Source organism: Alnus glutinosa, chromosome 11, assembly GCF_958979055.1.
Source record: "Alnus glutinosa chromosome 11, dhAlnGlut1.1, whole genome shotgun sequence".
In the NCBI taxonomy this organism is placed as follows: Eukaryota; Viridiplantae; Streptophyta; class Magnoliopsida; order Fagales; family Betulaceae; genus Alnus; species Alnus glutinosa.
Window position 1 is genome coordinate 8,915,151 of NC_084896.1, and position 6,000 is coordinate 8,921,150.

At 37.6% G+C, this 6,000-nt stretch overlaps 1 pseudogene; it reads right to left on the reverse strand.

Moving 5' to 3' along the window:
• Positions 1-2,311: 2,311 nt before the first annotated feature.
• Positions 2,312-4,143, reverse strand: LOC133882060 (monolignol oxidoreductase AtBBE-like 15; annotated as a pseudogene).
• Positions 4,144-6,000: the final 1,857 nt, after the last annotated feature.

Consider the following 6,000-nt stretch of genomic DNA (forward strand, 5'->3'; position numbering starts at 1 on the left):
CCGTACCTGTGGGCCTAAGAGAGATTTTTACTTCTAATATTAAATTTGTTATCTTATTCTAATTAAGTCATAAAAATAAAATAAAAACTTCCATGTGGGGATAAGTAATTAAATTAATGAATTAATTACAACACGATGTTAATTTTTCTATATGAAGTTCATATGTATGGGCTTGATGCAATTATTATTCAAAATTTGGGATGCTGTGGCTCCCCAAAATTATCATAATAATTGCGACTTCATTAACATCTAATAACTTTATAGATGCCCACAAATGACCCTAGAAATAAGACAAACCAACATGTAAATGAGGTAAATAGCATTCTCCAAGGTGCAAGCAGATGAGCTCCCAGGAAAGTGAGGGGGGTCACCCGGACACACTTAAATCCCAAGACTTTCCTTGCCAGAACTTTCCCCGACATTGCATTCTTAGATAACACCATAAACTCACACTAACATACTAGGTTTTGCTAGTTATTCCTTAGGTCTAGGCATCAAACAATTTATATTTGAACAATATAAAAGGCAAATATATAATTATGTATTAAATAAAACAATTATTTCAATACACAATAATTTAAACCTCAAGCTAAATAAAATTGCATTAAAAAAGCACAATAAGTATATAGCCCAATGGCTTAGGATGTGGCCTTAGGCCCTTTACACTTGGTGAACCCAAGCTCTAAACCCCACAAGACCTAAGTTTTTTATTTTTTTTTTATTTTTTATTACTGAATAGGCCCAGTTCTGGATTGGGCTGACCCGTAAGGATCAACCCACTTGATGTCGGGTTGGGTTATGGGTTTTAAACCCTACCTGATTAATGACCCGACCCGACCCGTCATGTTCTAAATGGGTTGAAACCCTAAAACCTGAAAAGAAACCCTAGCCGCCCCCTTTTTCAGCGCCGCCGCCTTTTGCAGCGCTGCCGCCTTTCTGCTGTCCCTTATGCGGCGGCCAAGAAAGGCCGCCGCTCTGACGACCACGGCGACCCTTATGGGTCGCCGTGTACTGGAGAAGCAACGGCCAAAAGGGCCGCTGCTGGGGCACTGACGGCAACCCTTGGGTCGCCGTTGCTTGATGGCTAACGGCAACCCTTATGGGTCACCATTTTCCGAGGAAGCAGCGGCCAAAAGGCCGCTGCTGGAGCACTGGCAGCGACTCAGGGTCGCCGTTGCTGCTGTAACGGGCGACCCAAGGGTCGCCGTTGTTGCTGTAACAGGCGACCTAGTGGGCCGCAAAGGGCGGCCTCTCCTTTCAAGAAACGGCGACAACGCCGTTGGGCCTTGCGGCGTCACCTTGGCCAGTGACGATGGGGGGGTGTTCCTTCACTATGGTTTTCTTAGGTTGCTTGAACATATAGGGGCAAAAAATGTAAATTTTATAGCAAAATGATAAATAGCACAGCCCAAATTTAATAAATGTCACTGTGTTTGACAATTTACACGGCAATTCAAAATAGACACAGTTCATCACATTACAAAGAATAGTGATAATCGAAAAAATATCCATATCAAAATTTTCATGCTGTTTAATCCAACCAGTAAACACAATTTTAGATAAAAATTATGTTCACAAAAATTTATTGGGTTCAATGATTATAACGCATAGCAAAAATTAACGCTAAGCAAAATAGTATAGAGGCTGGTTCTAATACCACATGTTAGAAATAATTAAACAAATTATTTTAACCTAACATACGCAGCGGAAATAAAAATAGAATAGTTTTAGGCTTACCTCCGGTCATTGTTGCTCAAGTGCTTCACAAGAACTTCTAGAAATAAAATTATGAGGTGTCTTCTAACCTATGCCTTTTGCTTGATGGCTGTACTGATGGTGTACACATGTACTCTATTTATAGGCTAGGTTAGGAACCCTCAATATGGTAAACACCGTATTATTCCTTCCATCAAGGAAACAATATTGTTAATTGATTTTTTGAAATCAATTAAACGATTTCATATTTACGGTAATCTAAATTAATAGAAATAACCATAATACCGTATATTTGTTTATTAAAATATAATAAACATAGCAAATGCCGTAATATGTGATATAAAGGCCACAAATAAGGAATAATATCTCACATCATCAACCACCAAAAGTTCCTTAACAAAGCACCAATTGGTGCTCAATAGAATTAACATGAAATCCAAACTCCTAAGGCACAATCAGTTAACAACAAGAGATAAAGACCCACCAACTTCCACCAAACATGCATGAAATCAGCACCACCACAAAAGAATCCCCAAACAATTCAGTCACCAACAACCAGCAATTGCTTAAAAAACATGCCGCTTTTAAAGATCGATTTCCACTTTGTACGAAATTTTTTTGTTCTGATTGGTTTTACTGCTCCAAAGTGTCATTAATTCAACAAAAGTTGAGACTAATAAAACATTACAAACTTAGTCATTTATATCTTCCAACAAACAAGAGAGAGAGAAACACAAACACACACTCACACAAAAAAAAAAAAAAAAGAAAAAAGAAAAAAAAAAGACAGCAACAGAGAGGTCTGTTGTAGTGAAGACTTTCAGTTCACTTTACGTGTGGAAGAGGTGGGATGCTCTGTTCATGCCTGAAGAAGTTTTCTGGATCAACTTTAGTCTTCACTCTCACCAGTCTGTTGAAGTTATTCTTGAAGTACTTGCTGCCCCAAACACTTGCATTTACGGAGCTGGCGTTTTTGTTCTTGTTCCTCCCCAGATCAAGATCCCTGTAATTCACGTACGCTTCCCTCGGACGCCCCGAAACATAAGGACCCATGTAACGGTAAAGCCTCCTGATCCAGTTCATATGCGGCTCTGCATTCTCCTTCGGATCTTGCCATGCGCTTAGCCACAGGATTTGGAACAACGTTCCGTTTCTGTGAGGAAATGGAATCGCAGACTCTGGAATCCTGCTCATCATTCCCCCGTACGGAGTCCATACCGTCAACGGGCTGTTTTCTTTCAGTAGCCTTTTCTAGAGCCCCTCCAGCGCTGTCTCCGGTATCGGCTGTCTGACAAAGTCCGATTTTGCTTTGAAATAGTTCTTGAACAGGGATTTCCCTTGGAGAAGAACTTCAGGAGCTGTTCCACTTGGGTATCCGGCAATGTAAAGAACGGATTTAATCCAGCTCGTTTCTGTACAATCCTTTCGCGTCAAACCCAATTCCGGGAAGCTTTTTTGCATAACTTGGAGGAGACTGTCAGCACCGCCAAGAAACAGAGCATTATAAGAAGTTGTTACTGTTCTTCCACCTTTAACACCAGAGTTTGCCGGTTGAATGATGACTCTGATAAAAAGATTCTCATCAAGATTAGCAGTAACTTGTTGCCATTTGTAGAGGATGTCTGTTGCGCTTTGGGTCAAATTCTTAGTGACGGTGAAAACTGTCACGGTTGGGGGAACAGGAACCAGCTTTATCTTCCACCAAAGAATGATTCCAAAACTTGCTCCTCCCCCACCTCTAATAGCCCAAAAATGATCTTCACCCATGGCTTTCCGGTCAAGAATCCTGCCATTAGCATCAACAATCCAAGCATCGACGACATTGTCAGCACCAAGGCCATATTTTCTCATCAAGGAACCGTACGCGCCTCCGGTAATGTGCCCGCCAACGCCTAAACTGGTGCAGAGACCGGCGGGGAAGCCATGGCTCTGGCTTTTCTCAGAAATTCTATAGTAAACTTCACCAATAGTGGCACCAGCTTGAATCCACGCGCTACTATCTTTTATATCAACGTTGACGGATCTGAGCTTTGCCAGGTCGACAATGAAAAAAGGCGACTCGATTTCTGATACATAAGACAAGCCCTCGTAGTCGTGGCCGCCGCTGCGGACTCTGAGATGTATTCCGAGCTTCTTGGAACATATTACCGCCGCTTGAACTTCGGATTCACGCGCCGGCAGGAAGATGAACGCAGGCTTTGGCGCTGAAGGGAGCAAGTACCGGAGGTTTTGAGCAGTGGATTCAAGGACAGTTGTAAACGAAGAAATATTGTTTGGGGTGAAAAAAGCCGTGGCGAATGGAATTGGAATCTTAGAATTAAGAGAGAGGCATTGGGTTAATTGTTCTTGGGTTAAAGCTGAAGCTGCCATGGAAGCTGACAGCAGGAAGAGAAATACCGGAAAGAAGGAAGAGCTTAGAGACACCATTGTTTTTGTGCTGAAGAATAATATCGACTGAGCACTCTTATTTAAGGGTAGTTCAAAAATTCTAGAAACCTAAAATATTTTCTGTTCAATTTGAGTTACATATAGGGTCATATTTTGTGTTGTGATTTAAACAAAAACAATGAAAAATAAGATTTCCTTCTAACTGGGTCGGAGTTCCTTCTACCGGATTTATACAAATGCCACCTATTCCTTTATAGTTGCAAAACAAATGTTTTTTAGGAAAAAATACACATAACCCTTTAACTAAACCGGAGACGGATTCTTTCCATTTCAAATTAAATGGAGAACATCCGGTTAGTTATAAAACAATGGGCAAAATTGTCATTTTGATTTTTTGGACAATTTTACTCTTATTTTATAACTAACTGGATGCTCTAGATCTCCATTTCAATTATAATGGAGAGAATCCTATTACAAAACGACCACCCAATTGTTAATGTGCCCCAAAACTAATAATTGTGTCAATGTCTTCTTAAACTATCGAACAATGTCAATGTGTCCCACAATGACAAAAATACCCTTCATAAAATTATTAAAATTATATAAAAACATAACAAAAAAAGTAATTATTATTTTAAAAAAAAGAAAGAAAGAAAGAAAGAAAATAAAAAATAAAACCAAGGTTTTTCATTTTTTTTATTTTTGATTTTATATAGTCTTCAGTTTGGGCCACTCCTTGGATATCCTTTTTTTTTTTATTATTATTATTTTTTTTTATCAATCTTAAAAAAAATAATCTTTTTTTTTCTTTCAATTTTGTTCTTTTTTTTTTTTTTTCGAATTTATTATGATATATTTGTCTTATTCAAATTTTTTTAGGGTTATTTTTGTCTTTTTGTTGACTTTAGGAGAACATTGACATTTTTTTAGTAGTTTAGAGGAGACATTAACACAATTGGTAATTTGGAGAGCACATTAACAATGGAAAATGTTAGATTTACAACACCAATACAACAACTACACAACAACCCCTCACATGAAGGTGGGTCCCACACACTCAGGCCCACCCTCATGTGAGGGGTTGTTGTACAATTGTTGTGATGGTGTAGTACAAGAATCAAATCCATATTAATAATTGAGTGGTAGTTTGAGGGGTATGTGTAATTTTCTTTCTTTTTTTAATTGCAAAGATAAAGTTGGAATAGTAAACTCATTTTTAATAAAATTTCTTCCAATTTTGTTCTTCTAATTTTATGTAATTCGTGTACAACTCTAATAACTTTTTTTTTAAAAAAAAAAAATCAACTATTGAATATGTAGAACTCACATGTAGGAAAACAGATCTAATGGTTAGTTTAAAAAAAAAAAAAAAAAGTTGATGTAATTGTACAAGAGTAGTATAGAAGTTGTAAATGTATCATTTCTCTTAAAAAAAAGTATGTGCTTCTTATATATAAAAGGAAAGTGATATTTGTACACGCACACCTTGTACACACATCGTGCGCACACTCAGAATGAGTATGTAACTCATTTGGGATGGATCTCACATGCATGGATCCCACGAATAATGTTTCTTACATACACTTTGTACACAAAGTGTCACGTAAGACTTTGTGTACAAAGTGTGTAAAATGTGTGCAATAAACATTACTCTGGGTCTCACGTGAAAATGATTTGAGGGCATTCATGAGATATATGATAGAAGGATATTAACCGAGAAAAAAAAAATGAAAATTATTTACATGTCAGCTTTGTTGTACAAAGTGTGTACATTTATTTTGTAGACACTAATCAATAAGAAGATACATAGCATTTTTATAGACTAAATTTAAGAAAAATTCTGTCCTTTTCTCTACTGTTGAAATCTGTAACAACTAAATTTAAGATAATATAAAC